The following is a 20,249-nucleotide window of genomic DNA, read 5'->3' as shown; positions in this document are numbered from 1 at the left end:
GGAACAGTGCAGATGCTCAGACCCTGGACTTGTGTGTCTCTTCAAAATGTCCAGTATGGTCGTCTTTCAGTTTTACATCCACTATTAGTGGAACCAACCTTCCCCCATAACCCGTGTGCTTGTTCTTCTGTATGCACTTTGCTTTTTGGGTCCACATTTCCCCATTTTGTATGAGAATGCAATCCTGCTGGAAGCGGTTTTGGCAGTCAAATATCAATGTGACTCCAAGTCACACCCAAAGAGTAACTAAAGCTTTGTAATTACCTTGGGGTGTTAAAACCAGGTCGGCTACTCAGAGGGACACACTCTAAATTCGGAGAATGCATTGACACAAATCCTGAGTTAGGTGAAAGAACTTTCCTCTTACTCAAACAGAACTGTTCTGGTATTGCTTACCTAATTCATCATGTGAAGCATTACCTAGAAAAGTGCTTGATAAAAATTTTTTATTCTACTGAGCTGTCTGATCTTTTTTTTTTTTTTTTTTTAATTCAACTGGATATGGTTTGCAATGACCTTTACTAAGATGAACAAAAGTTCTGTCTGTACACAAGGCTCACATAGACAGTGCTAATGTTGATATTCTGTAGATATAATGTTTACCAGGTTCACCTTCTTAGTTTAGTGTCTTACCTTATTAATATAATTAGCACTAAACATAAAGTACAGGCTCATGGGAATGCCATTATTTAGTTGATTAGAAACCAACTGCTGAAATTGAGACTTGACACAAATCATCCTCTGGAAAGTCTGCACCAAATTTCACGGCAATCCACTTAATAGTTGCTGAGATGTTTAACCAACAATGTCCACCTAATGGCGGCGCCGGAAAAAAAGTCACTTGGGGCCCTTGAAGATATCTGTACAAAATTTCATGGCCATCAATCCATGGACGGTCTGCCACTGATGAGTGACTGACTGTCAGCATGGCTAATAAAAACAGGTAGCTGCTTACAAAGACACCAGCTGCTGGCTAGCTGTCCTATATATGGAAACAGTCCTTTCAAAAATGTTCCATTATGTAATACCATCTACTAATACTAAGCATGCCATCGTCTGATTTTATGCCATGCAGTAAGAACAGCTTCTGATATGAGCAAAGAACTAGGTATTCTGTTAATAACTGCCCTTCAAATTGGGTTTCAATGGCAGACTGGGGCAACCGTAAAGAAACCACAGGCAAGATGTTCAAACACTGCTTACTCCCTCACACACACCTGGCAAATAGCCATGTGCAGTGTGAGTGCTTGTCAGGTTATCTGATTCAGAAAATGACAAAAAATGTTGGATGCAACCCCCTGATTCTGCAAGGTGTACGAGGAACGGGTTCAGACACTTCGATGTCTGAACCATCAAGCGCTTTCAGAGACTTCTGGAGTTGTTTCTGGAATAACTTTTGTGTCATGACACATCTGAGAAATCAATCAAATGGTTGAGGTGGTGTTCTTAAACAAAGGAAACACATCAGACAGGAACAAATCCAGCAAAGCAAGCATGTCATTTTGGATAGCGACTCGGCTGATAACAAACCTAAGACGCACTGTGAAAAGGACACACTGGCTCCTGAGAGAGCTGCAGAGAAAAGAAACATTTGTCCAGAAGAAAATGTCCTGCGTGAGCACACAGTCTCATGCATACTGAACATCTGAAAGCACAAAAAGGCTTTTCTGTTGTCGTACTGCAGTTACTTTACTGAGATGGCTCTAAGGACACAAGACTCCACTTACGTTACTGAGTTTGACACTGACAAACAGCCTCAACAAACCACGCAACTTTCTGTGCATGACTGTTTTAGCTGTTGTTCTGTCTACCAAACCTGTGTTGATTTTTCAGATTTCCACTGATTTCTAGACAAAGGAAGCTGATTCTTAACGTGCAAAGAACCTTTGGATGACAGGGAAAAGAACAGACCGGAACACCACTGCCCTCAAAATATAAGCAGAACCATCAAAATAAATACACAGTAGATAAACTGTAACAACTGGATCAACTGTGCAGCAAAAATACGACATTTCAAATTTTGTTGTAACCACATGGAGAACCTTAGCATGGAAAGTGACACAGGAAAGGACAAACCCAGGGGAATAATGTGGGAATCGCATGCTAGCTGTTTGATTTGACCTGTGGATGTGGAAATGAGGTTTGTGTTTAATCACAACCTTAATCCACAGGCTATAATGGGGCATTGTGCTAATGAGCCCTGGGCTTAGGGTTTGTACACCCCAGCTCTGGGGCACCGCTTTCAACCCTGAGGCCCGTGTGCTGGACAAGACTCAGTGAGACCTCATATGATCGCTGGCACTAATACCACATTCCCACACAAACCCAGCGTTTGACGCAGGATCGTGAACACGTGTTTAACCCATTTATTGTACTTGTGCAGTGGCGGTTGAAAACGTGCCTGTTTGGAATGGGTCCACTGCTTGGCCTCCAGTATTGCTGCTTGCAGCTTTCTCAATATCGTCAACCTGCATTTGTGCCACCAGTTTTATTACAGTATGCCACCAGTTTTAGACACTTTATTAAGGTGTTCCCAAAACATGAGGCACACTTAAATAATCAATAATAATCATTTTCAGGGGTGTGTACCTTTTTTAACTTGTTTTTCCATTTAGCTAGTGGGCAGCTGCACTTTTCAGCTAACTAGCTTGTTTGTTCACAATAGCTTGTGCTACATTTGTGCACTCCTCACTTTTCCTGTTTATCAAATAATGGATGCCATACACTCTTTGCACCAGGTTTGTCTGGGAGATGTGGATATGAAATATATTTCTTGCACCACATTTCGGTGCGTCCATCATTAGCTTCCAGCCAGAGCACATCTTGAAGCCACTTGTAAGAGAAAAGTCGTTTCTTCTGCTCGGGTTTGGTTTGATGTTTCTCATTGCGGCAAAGCAGCTGCTTAATGTGTATCGGTTTTCTTTGAACATCTCTCACAGTAGGTTACTTCAATGGGGCAAATGTGTGGACAAGAAACGTTGACAACACTAAAAGCAAAAGGTAGATTGCATGATAATGTATTCAAAATGGCAAAATACGTCATTAAAAAATTGGATAATGACTATGTATAACATTATCAGCATTTGCAGGAGACGCTGAAAGAAAAGCCCTGCCTCTAACTCTAATGAATGAAATCTTTATCGCTATATCTGTTAGCCAGCTAATCCAAGGTACAGCTGGTTCCCAGGGTGTTACAAAGGATGGGCTGACAGTATCTATTGAAGGCAGGTAGGAAGCTGACCAAGGCGTAGGGTTATCAAAACGTTAACATTAAACCCCAAATTATCGGATACCTCGCTCCACACAACCAGGACCACTGCGAGAGAGATCATTTCCCAGAGGCCAAGGTGGCGACTCAACGTCTATTTTTGTCTGTTAATTAACTGATGATGAAAACAGCTGCTGATTCATTTTCTTTTGAATGACTGATTGATGTAGTTTGTTTTTTAAATATTTAAGTCTTCAGTAGGAACAAATGGGCTTCCAGCTGAGAGCCACAGGCAAGGAATACAGAATATAATAAATACATTTCTTGCCTCCACAACATGACAGGCACAAGCTCCTGCATTCTTGTACTCATTTACATACAAATTGCACAGTGTGTGCATCTGTACATGTGTTCAGGCTCTCAGACTGGTAGGACTGGAAGAGCAGCTGCTAGGACTGGTTTTGTGTAAGTTGTAGAATGTGTGTAGAATACCTGTGTCAGTGTGTCCGATGAGTTACATGAAACCATCAGCCACTTGAAATGCTTGATGATATTTTTGATTGTTTTTACAAATGGGCTCCCATTTTGTTGGTTCTTCAGCACATGCACATGCGTTTGCACTAGCATGTATCGGGGGTGACACTACACATCCCTGCCAATGGTTTCACACCTACATCTACATTCACTCCTCCTCACAGCCAGTGAGAGGGTCCAAGTGAAAGCCTCACGTCCTTCCCAACCACATACCTCAGCCGCAGAAACAATGCTGGAATAGACAAGAAACTCTTGGCAAATTATTCTGCTGTATGGCAGATTCTCTGTGAGGAAAGACATGTTTTCTATGACCAACCCAAGAAAGGCAGCCACGCGTCTGCAAAGGCAGGGGAGTGTAAGACCGCTGGTGAGTAAACATGCAAAAAATGCAAGTAAAGAATGCAGAGAAGCAAACAATGAAAGGCATGAAACTTAAAAAAAAAAAAAAAAAAAAAAAAAAAAGGAAGGAACTATGCTCAACATGTTTGTTTAGGCCTGAAGATACAAACCCAGGTCAAAAAGTAGAATACTTTGTATTAGAAATATAACTGAAGTATAGAAAAGTCATTACATGGAGACTTTTCTTTTTTTGCATAATTTAAAGTATGTTTGACATATACTTTAATTAACAGATGTCACTAAGTTCTACTTAAAATTATAAGAGTGAACATGCTAATATTTAGTATTATTTCAAAGTGCTAATTAAAAGTGTACTTTATTGTAAGTCTACTATAAATTCTATTTAAGTGTACTTTTAAAAAGTGTAAAAATTACAAATACTTTTAGTTGTAATAAAGTGTACTTACTTTCTAGTCCATTGTAATACACTATTAGCATGCTTAATTAAAGTGTACTTTAATTTCATCTGAAGTATATTTAGGTATATTTCCATCACATTGGTGCTATAATACAATTGTACTGGAGGTGCGTTTTGATTTCTCATGAATCCTGATTTTCACTGGTGTACTTCAGTACACTTGAAGTTTGGAAAAAGTTGTGTCAATTTAGCAACTGTTTACATTTCAAGCATTACTCAGGTGGACTCAAGGAATGCTTGAGTACATGTAAGTTTACTTGAAGGTGACAAAGATAGAAGTGTACTTGGTACATTCTTCAAAAAGGTAAATTTTAAGATAATATTTTGTCCCCTGGGAACAAAGCTATTTGGTGAGTAAGACTGAGTGTACACAGTTTTGTTTAGAAGAAAATGCCTCTGGAGTGCCTTTAACTCAAAATGGAAAAGAGCCATAGAGCGGCACTGGGTCACTCAAGTTCAAATAAAAAAAATAAAATCACAATGGAATTCAATGTATGGTAAGTTTTAAACTTACATGTTTTACTGTAATCAAACAGTAAAACCTGTATTTATCAAGGAATCCTCATGGCCGCCTCGCTGCACCTCTATCCTAATTGGATCTGACTGAGAACCTGAGGACATGCCGTCATCATGTAACCAAACCCTGAAGCACACCCTGCTCCATCATCTATTTTATAGACCTGTTCCAAAACTGCTCTGCTCATCTAGGTGTGTTGGTGCAAGAGCAAACAAGTGCCTGCAGTGGAATCATTAGCAGCTCAAACCCTGTGGCATTAATCCAGTGACCCGTTACAAAAATGTTTCTCCATGTTGTTAATGCTGAAACACAACTTCACTGCTCCGTCTCACATGACGGCAACAAAACAGCTCAGAGCAGATCATTTTCTAAAGCCATGTGACGCACACTGTATGTAAAACATATACTTATCTCGACTGTAAATAAATATATTTTACAAGAATTATATTATTTGGACTGTTTGCAAGCTGCTGGTATAATAACATAAAACAATAAAACCAAGTCCTGGGAAACGCCACTACAGGCCATAATCACACATCTGTAATCCTGCCTTACCCACAGAGAGCCGGATGCCCTGTGGGAAAGTTTTCCATGTGCAGAAAATCTTGTGACTCACTTTTATGCGCTATTAGGCAAAGGCCATTCAGGCCATTCTTCAACAGGCCCAGGGATGGGGGTAACACTGTGAGCAGACTGCTGAATATCATCATACTGAACTGTTGTGTGCTGTAAACAGACCCTGATCATCACTGAAGCAAAAGAGACACACTGACTGAACAGGGGACCGATGAACCCACTGTACACCACTTACTGCAGGAACACCACACAGCATACAGCTACCGGCCAATATGTTTAAACTGGTGGTTAAATGAGAAATAAACGGCAAGAATCAAACGTGGCAGGAATAAAAGACGAGGCCGTTTGTCCCCCTTTTGAGGAAAATAGGTCATGTTTTTGTAAAGGCCTCTGAGAGAATGCACTCACTGGACGGGCTCCAAACATTCACAGCTTAGCCAGGCTCTGACCAGGGCTGCCAGTTCACCTTTAAAGGGGCTACTCAAGACCCAAATGTGTTTTCAGGTCACTGACCTTCACATAACACTGGTAAGCAGGTTTTAGCCTGCGCCTGAGACCAGAAAGAAGAATCTAGCAACACTGGTTTTTAGTCAAGAGTCAGATTTGACTGAAACCGTCTGATGTTGTCTTTGGTTTCACAGAGCTGAAACCAGTGTAGCTGTTATTTAGTAGAAGAGGACCATGATTCAAGTGTGTCACTCTTTTTCTGTGAACCATACCCACTGTTCCCACAATGGCCTACTTTACTGTCTTCAGTACGCCACAGAGAACGCTTTTTGTCTCTTTCTTTTTCCACAACTTAACAGGCAGATTGTATCCTGTGACTTGAACCTTTCCACTGATTACTGACTACTAATTGCTAGAGGTTTTGTTGAAATGAAGAGTTTAAAGCAGGTTTCATTTTGTCACTAAATGTTTTTTATAATAATTTGATTTAGAATTAAATGTATTACCACTGTTATGAATGAATGAAGATTCATTGTTTAACCACTGATATAGAAGAAGTTAGAATTAAGATTAAAATATACCATAAATATGAAACTAACATTTCACTTAAGCAAACTAAAACATCTTAAAGGTGCAGTGTGTAGGACCTAGTGGTATTTAGTGGTGAGGTTACAGATATCAGCCTCTCCTATAATGAAATGAAAAAAATGGCCCTCTCTGGAGCCAGCGTTTGAGCGTAGAAACATGGCGGTGCAAATGGCGGAAAGAGGACGACTCCATCTGTAGATATAAGGAGCTCAAGGTAACGAAAACACTACGATTCTTATTCTCAGGTGATTATACGCTAATGAAAACATACTTTATTAAATGCCATTTCTCACAGTCGAGAAGATATTGTTGACTGTAACTAGCCTAAAACTCCAACAATCAAATGACTGAAATGCTACTAAAACTAATACCAAAACTGAAAGGTCCTCAAATTAACACTGGTTTAAAGGGGATTTCAGCTATGAGGACCAACACTTAATAACCTGTGTGGGTTACATCTCAGGGTTCAGAATCGTCTTCTGTCTTCAGAACAGACTGACAAAAGGATGAGGCTTTGTGGGAAATAAAAGCCCACAAGAAAAACATCGCTGCCCTGGATCATCCTGCTCCTGAGGACTGATTAATGACTTCTCTCATGTGGCTGGTGAGCAACGGGTCGATAAATCCACTGCAGGCTGCTCTGTGCAGGGCTCTGCCTGCCGCTGGTTAGAGACAAACACTGCAGCTCTGTCTGTCAGGGCATCTGCACGCCAGGCCTTATCCCTCCAGAACGCACAAAGTGACGACTGTTGGCACAGCGAAACGTTAGTGCAGCAGCAGCAGCAGCGGCAGCAGCCATTTGGTGACATTTACAGACAAATACTGCTTGACTAGGCTGCGTGTTTGATGGACCGCAACGGCAGCTTCAGGGATGACAGCTTTAGTACAGGACCCAGGAGAAGTGGATGAGATCCGAGGCACGTTAGACACACACACGCACGCACGCACGCACGCACGCACATGCACACACACACACACACACACACACACACACACACACACACACACACACACACACACACACACACACACACACACACACACTACATTTGTTCTGCTGTAGCAGATTTATTAGTCCACATATCCTCTGTGCTGTATAGTTTACCAGAGCTTATTTTGGTAGGATGAATCTTTATCAAACAATAGCTGAAAAAAACTCTTCCATCTATCTGACAGCGAGACATCAGCGCTCATCTGATCCCTAGCAACCACGTGTTCCCGATTCTCAGCCTACACCCTCTACAAATACAACTAAGATATGTTCCTGTTTGCACAGTGACGAGCACGGTGGGGAAGAATGGCTGACGGCAGCCAGAAAACACAGGCTGCCTTATGCAGGCCGAGGCAGAAAAGATGAAGGCTCATTTCAAAGCAGGATTCTAATTTTATGTTTCTACCTTTGAGGTGAAGGGGCTGCTCAGCCAATTTATTACTGTGTTATTTTCTCACAGTGGATCATTATTACTGAGGAAGTGATTGCACACTTATCTTCACGAGGCTATGAAAAAGCAGAATAACACCCTTCAATTACTGGAGCCAGTGTTCATACTGTATCTGCCCACACACACAGCCATGGCATGAAGGGAAAAAAGGGAATATTTATGAGGTCAGCTGAACAAAAGCCATTGTGACCGACAGGGAAAACAAGACTCATTTCAGGGGAATAATGAAATTCATGAACAATGTTTCAATTCATGAAGGTCAAACCTAATGGAGTGAACAGATGTGAAACAGGAGCAGGTGAGTGAATGAATGGATTTCCGCAATAATAATTAAACCACCGGGGACACCTGAATTAAGACAAGAACTTCTTATCCATGTCTTTCAACTGAATCATATTGTGGTGAAACAATGACATGCAGTCATTCAAGGATAACTCCAGTTTCTAATTTTATTTGCATAGTTTTGGCCTCATTGCTACTGTTAATAATAGTACTTTACCCTCTGAGGGTGACTGCAGGTCTAGGAACACGTGGACATTGTTAAAAAGATGTCTATGGTACGATGGTACAGTACATTACATCAAATTCAGCTTTGTAATTTTACTATAGTTCCCTACAGTTCAGTCAGGAGATGTCATTATCTGTTGATCCTGAAATATCTTAGAATGTCTGTCCATGAAAATAATTTGCCATATCACCTGAACCTGAATCAATAATTACTTAACGCAGAGCTGTCAGGTCATTAGGTTATATTTACTGAAGAACGTATTAAGTACACTTTGTGCGATCTTTGTCGCCTTCAAGTAAACTTAGTGTACTCAAGTATTCCTTGAGTACCACTTGAGTAATACTTGAGTATACTTGAAGTGTAAATACTATGCTAAACAGCTTTAAGTTACTGAAGTGCACCAGTGAAAATCAGGATTCATGAGCATTCAAAACACACTTTCAGTACAACTGTTGTACACCACCAATGTGTTGGAAATATACTTAAAAATACTGAACCACCACCAACACTAAGAAACAAACTACACACTACAGGTGCCAAGCTGGAGCTCATTTTCCAAATCACAGACAGTTCCTGTTTTCCACCCTACCTGGACTGCCTCCATCTTTAAGCCCCACCCTGATGAACTCAACCTACACAAGTCAGCTCGCCGCCCACAACCAGCTAGCAGAGGATTTACTCAAGCATTATCTAAACACAGACTTGCTCCTGTCACAGGGGTTTAACGGCTGGGAAACTTCAGTGGGCCGTGTTGTGCAACCTGCTGCCCATGTTGAGTTGACTGAGAGAACGCAGGACGGCCCAGAGAAGAAGTGAGGTGATGTCATAAGCAGAAAAAAACATATGAAAGGCCCTGACATCCTGATGAGGTGCCCTGGTGAAGCTGACTTCTGGCCTCCAAGTTAAGGAGGATGGGCAAAAAATTAAATATCAGCAGCTGGGTCGGTAAAGTGTTCCACTTTTCATTTTCCTGCTTTTCATAGCTCAGCCTGCCTTGTTTACTCCTACTTCAGATAATTATTTCTTGAATTTCTGAGACCTGACATCATGTTTGATCCTCATCTCATCATGACTTACTTTCAGCTCAACACCCAGAATAGAAACAGAAAGTGCACCATCCTCTCCTCTCAGAAGCACTGGAGGCATTTGAATGCATGGGGACAACAAAGCAACAAATTTGGGATTTTTTTAGTCAAATGATGTCTCTGAAAAATGGACCCTGGCAGAAAATGAACCCTGCATAGCTTGAAATATCTGTCATCACTTAGCAGTTCTTCCATTTTATCAGATGCTGCTCTCACTCAGCTGAATCTCACTGCACTTCATGTAGTTTGAAAAGCATGCTGGACTGGATAATTCACTTTTTGATATAATAAAATCAATCAGAACGGCAAACTCATCTATAAAGGTGACCTGCACTGGTTTGCTTTGCTCCTCATGCCTTACGTTTCTCCAGTCCTAAAGGGGCATATCAACACGGACATGGAAAAATCAGAAAAGACCCCCGCCATTCTACACTGCAGAACCATAGCACACTGCAGCCAAACCAACCTCCCTCCACCCTTCCCGCCTCAACTCTGCTGGCTGTGGCATGCCAGTTGCTGAACTGGACAGTTTCCTAAATGAAGCGAGGTGGTGGTTTGGGAGGCACAAAGACTCCTTTGTTCTGCCGGGCAAGTCTATGAGATTTTTGAGGCAAAAGCGAGCTCTGGCAGATGTAGTGTTGAGGAAACAAGCAGGGTGAAGCTTGCTCTGCTGGGACATAATGGTGCTAAAGACAGGCATTCCTCTGCTGCACTGGGAGAGGAATCCATGTGCATGGAGCCGTAACTGACTACTACTGAAGACGAGCACATGGTTTTCTTGTCGTCAATAACAGTCCGATTTAAATTAAACTTTGACCCCTTGACAAGGTCAGCATTCTGTCATGTTACAAATACAAGTACTAATACTAAGACAGACGACTGTAATTGTCTTTTCCTAAGTTTAAACAATAAAGCTCGGGCAGCGTTCAGGCTCTTAGCACTGCTCGGTAAAACACAGCTCATTCATTTCAATGAGGTCACAGTGTTGGCACAGTTTCTGTGCCACATCAGGGGGCTCCAGCAAATAAGTGCAGGGCATTGACCCTTTTGAACCTGGCTCAACGTTTGCTGCAACACAATGTGATGTCATCCCAGAGCACAGTGCATTGGCCAATCAAATACATGTAAGGGCACATTCCTGGTCAGATTACTTTGTAACGTGAATGTTTTATTTCCACTGTTTAGCTCACAATCCTCGCAGCCGAAGCTGCGGCTCCTCCAACCAGTCAGGTAGTAGTTAACGTACATGTCTGTTCACACTCATATATTACATGTAGTGAAGACTTTGAGGGGATTTAATAAAAAGTCTTAAGTGTATTTTTTGGTCAAATGAAAGTTATCGCTATATTGACATGTATGAATCCAGTGAGTCATTTCCAGTGAGGAACATGGTGTCTTCACTCAGAGACTAGTTTTCCAGAGGAGCACAGAGGACTGATGGAGAGCTTCATCACATGGAGAAACAACAATCACCTGAAGCTCAGAATCAGCAGAACCAACGAGCTACAACGCTTCAGATATGGATGCTGCTGCAAAGAAGATACAAACTGAAATATGGATGTTTCACACACATCTTGAATCCTCAGCACAGATGATCTGTACAATCAGCACAGTTTCAAGGAGGACACCCAAGATTAGCGTCACCAATTCAGCATCTGATTAAATGTGAAATATGGTCACCACCTCCCCTTCTGTTCCTCAGTTATGGTGTTGAATAATGGTTGGATATAAAATGTATCACATCACCATTTTATGCTCACAGACATTTGTGTGAATATGAATTCTTGAGTTCTGGCCAAAAATGTGTTGTGTGACAGTGACCTTTGATCACTAAATCTAACCAGTTCATCCTTGAGTCCAAGTGAATGTTTGGGTCTAATTTGAGGAAGTTCCCTCAAGGCCTTCCTGATATATTGCATTTGTGACGATGGGATGTCCTTATGCAATGTATGTACATACATACGCATGGATGGACAACACGAAAACATAACCTCCAGCTACGGCTGCTGCTGGTGGGAGTCCTGTCTCCGAGCATATAAACTGCGATCAGTATCAGCTAAATATCAAAGATCCACATTAAATACACTTTTCTGTTCCTCTCATTTGTTTGTTTGTTCATTTACAGCCATAAGGTAATGCGCTAAAAGCTACTGCTGGCAGCATGCCTCTTCCTGCACGTGCTTCAACAAGTGTGTTTATTAGTTTCAGAAATAATCACACTAACAATCATAGGTGCAGAACAAAACAATCACAGTCATCCTTCAGAATACCAGTGGTACACACAACAGTCTAGTTGTCCCCTCGGGAAAGGCAATTCAGATTTAAGAAAAAGGAACAACAACAAACAGACATGACAGTTGTTAATGGTTACATGCAGGGGGAGCAAGCCTCCAATGAGTTCCTTCCCTCTAAAAACACCATGAAGGATCTCCACAGATTCTCAAAGATGGAATATTTACTCTTTAACGTGAAGGTGAGTTTTTCCATTGCAAGTGATTCCGACAACAATAAATACATTTTAATATGAAGGCAGTGGTCAGCCTTGCTGTGAAGTGTTGACAACGGCTGGGTTAGTTAACATTAGCAAAACTTGATAAAGAGAACAAAACAGCGACTGACTTTGGGCTCTGGGTAATTTCAGAATTTTTCCAAACCAAACCACTCAATCGATTAAGGGAGAAAATAATCAGCAGATTATTCCAAAATGAAAATAATCATTAGTCCTATACAAAATAATTCAAGATGAGCTCCACTTCAAGCAACTACAACAGCAAAATCCTACTTTTACATTAATGCATGAATCATAATCTAACCTAATTCTTCTGCATTGCAGTAAATACTGTTAATCCAAGCTTCATATTTTGGCCTAGTCATGAGACTAGTAAACCTTCTGAGCACGCTGACACTGAGAGCACAGAGTTGGGGATAGGTGGAGAGAAGCTGAGCGGATGTATCCCCGTCTAGAAACTGGACTTTCTGGATTGCATTTCATCGTCTCCCCAGTGACTGCAACAACATGGTCCTTGAATTCTGGTTTTTATTGCAGTGCTGTTGTCGGCCTGAACACCCAATGAAAAGCTAGCTCTGACCAAAGATCACACACTTTGCATCAGTTTATGTTTATGAGCTGCTTTACACACCCTTATCCTTGAATTTAATTACACATGGCAAACACTACTGTTTATGCAAAAAACAAAAAACAAAACAAAAAAAAAAACAGGGCAGAATCTCAAAAACTCATACACATAAAACATTTTCAGAACATCACATAGTCTCGATACACAGAGCCACAGTCCCACTCCCCTTTTCAAGACACTGTTCCGCCCAACCTCTGCCTTTCTAAAAGCTGAAACATGACACTGGGGCTTTCTGTCTGTACTGTACGGTACTGGGCAGTAGCACATCATGATTATTTGTTAGTGTTCAGTGTTCGAGGAAAAGCAAAAGCAAAAGCAAAAATGCCCCAGCAAAGCTTCTGTCTGCTCCCCTCCAGAGACACGGCCATGGTCTGATCTGATTGTTCTGGAAAAGAACGCTGCAAACGCCATGACAGAATACATCTTATTTTCAGTTTGCCTGCACAGCGTTTATCAAAAACAGGCCTTCTTCGCCATCATCGGAGGGTTCACAAAGGGACGATTGTTCTTTCAAATCTTAAAAGGCAGAGCAGATCCGTGGTCTTGTTTTAACCACCGAGTTTCTCTGCTTGTTCAAGTAACATAACACTTACTAAGAGCTCTGAACTGCAACCAGCCCAAACTGTAGGTGAATGAAAATCAGTTGAATCCATGACGACACCTAAAATTACTCAATGTACACAAGAGATATTTGTGAGATTCTTCAACTGGAGGTCTGAGTCATCATCTGTCAGGCAATGACTAAGCATCAAATAAGACAATGCCACGACAACAACTTGAGTCCTGAAGGCCATGACTCACTGCCCTTCTCCCTGTTTGGCAGAGAAGCTACTATCAGGGACCGAAGGGGGAGATTGGTGAGCTGGCAGGCAATCCGACACCTGCTGACATGCAGATATTGACAGGCTGTCAGAGACAGTAACAGGCCAAACAGTCCTAGGAAATACAATGCTGCAAGAACTAAACACAGCAAGTGAATCAGGATCTTAACAACTGCATCTCAACTGCAAACACAAGGCAGATTAAACCAATATTGGATTGAAAAAAAAAACAGAAGATTGTAAGAACATTTTTGTTTTGTTATTCAAGTCAGACTGACCAAACTCTGTTGGTGGCACAAACGTCTCGTAAATTGCTTGTTTCAACTTGATGAATGCCACCTGCTCATCAGTTAGCATGTGTTCATGAGGTTGAATCGTTAACATCACCAGCCACAGTTTGGTTTAGAAAACAGTTTGTTTTACGGGGACGTTTCATTCACAAAAATTCCACTAGAATTCATTCCTCAAAAAATTTGAATCTGGCCCAGGCTTTGCCACAACATCATCTGGCAAAGCACTGCAGAGGCCGTGCCAACAAATGCGAGCGCTGTGTAATTTTGATTGCGGTGACAAAAGATAAAATGATTGCCGCCATGATAACTTTCCAGAGCTATAAAATCCTTCCTCATAATAGTCTAAACCGCTGTGCAGTGTTCGGACAAACCTTCAAACTCATGGAACAATTATTCAAGCTGGACTTCCTGGATCCTATTTCACTGTCTCACTCGTACCTGACACAATATCACAGGGCTTGTTTGCTCTGATGGTGTAGTGTATGTAAAGGATTTTAGCTTTTTTGCCAAGAAATGTGACCAGGAGACCCTGTAGAACCATGCCACTGAAAGAGATGATCATTTAAAAAAATGCCTGACTGGTCATATCGAACACAGTGACACAGTAGTGTAATGGGTCAACAAGTGAGCAGGACACACCTTCAACAAACAGGTATACTACAATGCTGGGCTGCAAAAGTATTACATTTTAAAAAGGCTTCACAAAGTGGCTTTAACTCAGTCATCTATCACTTCTATGGAAGTAACAATGACAGTAAACACACCTGAAATGTCTGTTGTTCATTTCAGTGTCTGCACACAGCACTGCAGCATATCTGCAAGCTCTTTTGACCAGAAACTGTAGACTTAAAAACCTGTCTGACTGATTCTGTGGTTGCATTACAGTTTATGTTGCAAAAACCATTAACATGACCACTTCACTTCAAAATAAAATAACATTTAAACAGCAACTAGAAAAGCAAATGAAGGCCTCACGCCTCCTATATTGCATCATTTTGCATTTTCCCAACTCTGCGGAAGGTCTGTTTTTCCTTTGAAGACATGAATGAGCAGCAGCACGCAGGTTTGTCTGAAGGTGAGAAAATGAGCCCTGGAGGGATTCTGCATGTATGCAAACACAGCAACAGCACACAAAGAGACGTTTTACCCTCACCGTGGTGGAATGGCAAAACAAACTAGCAGGTGGTTTTTATAAAGCAGCTAAAGTAACGCTGCATAAAAAAAGCCTGCAGGCATGCAGGTGGACACGTGAAGGACATGTGTTTAAGAGCAGGATTTGTCAGTCTGATAGATCATAAAACATTAAAACATATTTGGATTTCATTCATGAAACTGTGTTTGGTTAGGCAACATTACAGCTGCTGAGAACTATGCAGCAACCCCAGCTTATCTCATTATCTCAAATAGTTGCGTGCTTGCAAAACACATAAGACACACCTCATCCTAAAAAAGCAGTAAACAAGAAGAACACACTTCATGAATGAAAAGTGGTTTTGATGTCCTAGAAAAAGCAGCATTTTTTAAATTCATCTGGGATTTTTTGACATTCACTGACTGCGTGTCTCTGCATGTCTCTGCAGCAGGGACATGCTGGGATATTATGTCTGCGAGACACCCTGTATGCATCAAATGTTAGCGTTCTTTTACATCATGTAAAGCACTCTGAAGTTCCTTTGACATGAAACGTGCTGTGCACTGTAAATAAGCTTGCCTTGCTAATGTTGTGGGCTCATTTTTTGCAGACAGTATCACCTGACAGCCCATCGCCATTTCTTGGCTTAGACTCTGCAGGGCGAGGGACTGGCCAGTCTGTGTGGTGCAGACCACAGAGCAGAGTTTCCATCCCCTGACACCTGACAGCACCGCAGATTCAAAGAAACAACAGATGCACAAGATGAACCGTGACGCTGAGCTGCTTTTACACATTTGTTTACACATTTTTTCATTTTCTTCCAGGAGCGAGACCAGAACATTACTCAGCTCGTGGAATCAGTGCAGTGTGCAAAGAAGGCCGCTCAGAAATGTTTTTTCAAAAGATATTTGTTGATTGCAGTTTGTTATGTTACTGTATTTCTTAGTGAGGACACTGAGTTATCAAAGCAGCAGCAATCAGCAAAATCAATGACAATTAGTTATTAGAAGCAATTTTAGTCTTAGTTCAGTGAAAGCGACATTCAGAATGATTACGGCTGTATTTTTCTCTTTTAAAGGGAAAATGGATGCGAGAATATTTCCTTTCTTGCCATTTTGTGAGTTTATTTTTGTCTGTTTACTAGAATATCAAATAAGCATAGCAGGACATGCAGTCAGCCAGGAGAGGGGTCATACTTTGCCAGAGACAGCAAAAATGATCCTATTTCTGCTAAAGACTTGCTGAAGTCTGAAGCCGAGGTATTCTGAACTTTAGTACTAACCTACCTCACTTCCTTTACCTCGCTTCATTTCCTCTCCTTTCCTCATCACTAATTGGCTCTTGTTTTCACCCTTTGTCACCTTTTGCTGACCTGATTACCTGAAGTTAACCTGATCATCCTTATTTAAAGACTGCGCCCTGACTAACTCACCTTTTCACCCCCGCACAGGGCAGCAGTCCCGTTAAGAGGAGCTTATCTCACCCTTTATCCTATGAGCATGTTAGTTTCACTGAGAACTTCATTTATCCTTATTTTTTTAAGATGAGCATGTGAGACTAATTTGACTTACTGCGTTAAGTCTTAATCTTGTACTTGTACTTGTTTTCTTTCAGATGCTACAGCCCTCGTGTGTTTTGTTCTCACTTCATATTCATGAATGCAATTCCTTTGAGTTTTGGAGGAAATAAACCTTTTGTTCAGAGGAGGGGACTTTCATGACTTCATTTCCACACATTCTGATCCAATGCCCATGGCGATAACTTTTTATTCCAAACCTCCTAATTAACAGTGCTGTGACTGTTGTTTAGGATTCCTTTACTGTGGTTGGCTTAGGTTTTATTTATTGTGTGAATTTGTAATTCAACTACGTTCAGTGTTTTGGATCAAGTTTTTAATGTTGTTGACTGCCGTTTCCTGTTCTTTTTTTTAGCACTGGTTGAGGCACTGGTAGCATTTTAAAAGCATCATTTTACCGGTATCGGAAAAAACACTAACTATACCCTATCAGTTGTTTCAGAAAGTGCCCCAAAATGACATGTTTTGGTAAAGTGCTCTAAAGTCCTCTTATGGCTCCAGAACATTAGCCGAGTGGACATCCTGTCGACAGGGACGTCAGATGAGAGGACTCAAATGTGAAATTAAACCAACAGACTCTTTTCACTGTCTATCAAGAACATTAATGATGGCTGTATTTCGCTGAGAGGACGTCTGCTTTAACTACTTTTACACTGACAGGACTCACAGTCACACCTCAAACCTGCTGCATGTGTGAATCTGATACTGTTGTCAGCCAGGAGAAGACCAGAACTACACAGCACTTAATGTGGCTCGCTCTTGAGAGGAGATTCTGGTCCTCTTGGGAATAGCTATGCCCGCTCCATGATGGCTGATGTGTGATCAGCTGGTTGTCGATGCTCTTCAGTAGCTGTGCCATATCTCCCTTTTCTACTGGTTGGCTGGTGACTTAGGAATTTGATGTGTGAAGAGTCTCCTGGCATAACTCAGCCCATGTGCTACTAATTGTGCACACTTAACATTACTTCAGGTCATTTTCAAGGTTTAGGGAGATTTTTGTCCTGTGTTTTTTTGTGAGAAAATCAGCTCGCATACTTTGGACTTGAAACAAAACAGGCAAGAATGCAAAATCACTGGTTTGCGCCTTTTAGCTCATTCCAAAATGTCAAGGAAAACAAAAGCTCTTCACCGCTCCACCCACCACCCACTACATTCACACACACTTAAAATGAAGGATGACGTTTGTCGGATGAGTGACAAACTGTAACTTACTGTCAGCAAAATGAAGAGCTGTGAACAGATGTGAACATCTTGACAACTACTGAATGTGCAACTGCAGATGAAATGTAAATGTGCAGCTGAAAGTAACAAAAATATCCCTGCAGCGTAGATTGAGTTTGCTCAGTATTGCGGGCAGTGTTTGCACCATATGTCCCAAAGTCTCCACGCAGGTGAATGAGTTATACCAGAAACCAGAGAGCCTTACATAATATCATCAGCCTGTCAGACGGGCCACATTCTTTCTCTATCTGCAGCCTCTAAGGACTGGCTGAGTGGCAGGCTGATCTGCCCTCAGGCTGCACCAACCCCCACCACAAATACACAAACACTACAGCACACTGGAAACCATGAAAGTCTCACACATGGTTAATTACGACAACCTTGAATTTTCCTGTTAACCTTGTTGTTTGGTGCCATTTTACTGCTGTTTGAATGAAGATGGCATGACACCATGGCATGGGCGTTGATATCTAAAACATCAACATCAGGTTGTGATTCATCGATCAACATCAAAAAGCAAACGCTTCTTTAAAGAGCCACAATTTGGCGACGACGGCCAAAAAGAGGCAAATCCATTAAACAGAGCCCTGTTCATCCATGGAATATCACATGAAGTGATGCGTTTAAGAGAGCTTTCTGATCTTTGTTCGTTATGACTTTTTCAGACATGACAGTTACTGAAAGAACCTCAGTGTTCACTCAGTATCAGCACCAGTAGCAGCAGCAGCTTTCAGCAGTTGAAAAGGATATGTTAGGAAGGAAGCAAATAGCTTGAAAAAAGATACATGTCAGTTGCACTTCCTGAGGATATCATCCATAAATCTGCTGAGAGCTCATAGAAAAAATGCTCTTTATAACCCCAGAACTTGCCAGAGAATCGGTTTTTAAGTTTCTTTCAGTTTGAATCCAGTGATAGTTGTCTGTACATTCATGTAAACAGCGACACTTCATCATATTGAAGCATCAGCATACTTTTAATGGTGTTGATTTGCCAAAAGGCAAATAAATAGAAGCTAAAAAAATGGGGGATCAACTCATTTCACGGCTTATTAGTGGGAGAATTCTGCTGCATATTCTATCAGGGCCAACAGTGCACAAGCAACAAATGACAAGGCGTTACAGTAGTGTTGTTTTTGGCGGTCTGTTTTAATTTTAGTCTAGTCTTTGTGTCAAGCTGCCATTTTAGTTTTGATTAGTTTTAGTCACGTTCATTCTCTTTTTAGTCTAGTCAAGTTTCAGTCGACTAAAAGTCTGAGCATTTTAGTCTTATTTCAGTCAGAATTATCCAATTATTGTCTAGTTTTAGTCAATGAAAATTGTATTTTAGTCTCTTTTTAGTAATGCAATTCTATTTAACCCAGTTAATGCAGTTTAAGTATCTAGTAGTATAGACAAAACCAAAATTTTCTTTTAGTCAAACCCATTTCACAATTCAAACAAGGTGGTCTTATTATATTATTGTTAGCTTATAGACTCAAGAATACATCCATTCCAGACGACGCTCTGATTTGAATTCACAACATATTTATTTTACCAACCGAAGCCAGCTGGCCGGCCATCGGCCCCGTTCTCTGCGTCAGCTGTCTGTCGTTAACGCTAACCTACCGCAGCTGCTTCTTCTAAATAATGCCGCGAGTGGGAACCAATGCCGTGACGTCGCCTGCGACTGCGCAGTGCGACCTGATGCTGCCGCTGAAGTGAGACACAGGAAACAGAAATACTGCAAAATAATAATAACAACGCGACTAAACGAGACAAAATAATATTAGAACATTTCGTCTCGTTTTAGTCAACGAAAATGAAGAGACATTTTAGCAGAATTTTTATTTTGTAAACCAAATTTGGACTCATTTTTATTCATCAACAATATTGCATTATATATTTATTTACAGCTATCGTCACACGGCCAGCATTTACGTTGCGTCTCGTCTCGTTTTCGTCATATGATAAAGGTTTGTTGACGACGATATTTGGTCATAATTTTCATTGAAGAAAGCAACACTACGTTACAGGTCCCCTGCGGAGACTTTTACTAAGTTATAGCAAAGCATTGAGGGGCTCATGCACATCTAGCATTTCGTTTTTAAGAAGATAAAAACTAAACAGGATGAAAATTCCCTGACACAAACGACATGTAGTAATAAAAACATTCCCTGTGAGAAGAGAAAGAGCTCCAGAACACTTTACATGAAGGTACACATATTCACCATTAACTAGCTGCTGATCAGCCTGCATGCATATTAGTAGCACACCAGCTGTTTATTAGTCATTATAAAGCACTTCATGCCTTATTCTGTGGGTTAGGAGGTCAAGGTTATTAAGGGATAGGTCTTGGTTATTAAGAGTG

At 41.1% G+C, this 20,249-nt stretch overlaps 1 protein-coding gene across 1 annotated transcript in view; it reads right to left on the bottom strand.

Moving 5' to 3' along the window:
- Positions 1-20,249, bottom strand: part of cdk19 (cyclin dependent kinase 19) — a 52,432-nt gene that overhangs the window by 26,371 nt on the left and 5,812 nt on the right. The gene's annotated exons all lie outside the window — the stretch shown is intronic.

The sequence above is a fragment of the Chaetodon trifascialis genome, chromosome 19 (assembly GCF_039877785.1).
Source record: "Chaetodon trifascialis isolate fChaTrf1 chromosome 19, fChaTrf1.hap1, whole genome shotgun sequence".
In the NCBI taxonomy this organism is placed as follows: domain Eukaryota; kingdom Metazoa; phylum Chordata; class Actinopteri; order Chaetodontiformes; family Chaetodontidae; genus Chaetodon; species Chaetodon trifascialis.
This window is presented reverse-complemented; position numbering and strand designations above follow the sequence as displayed.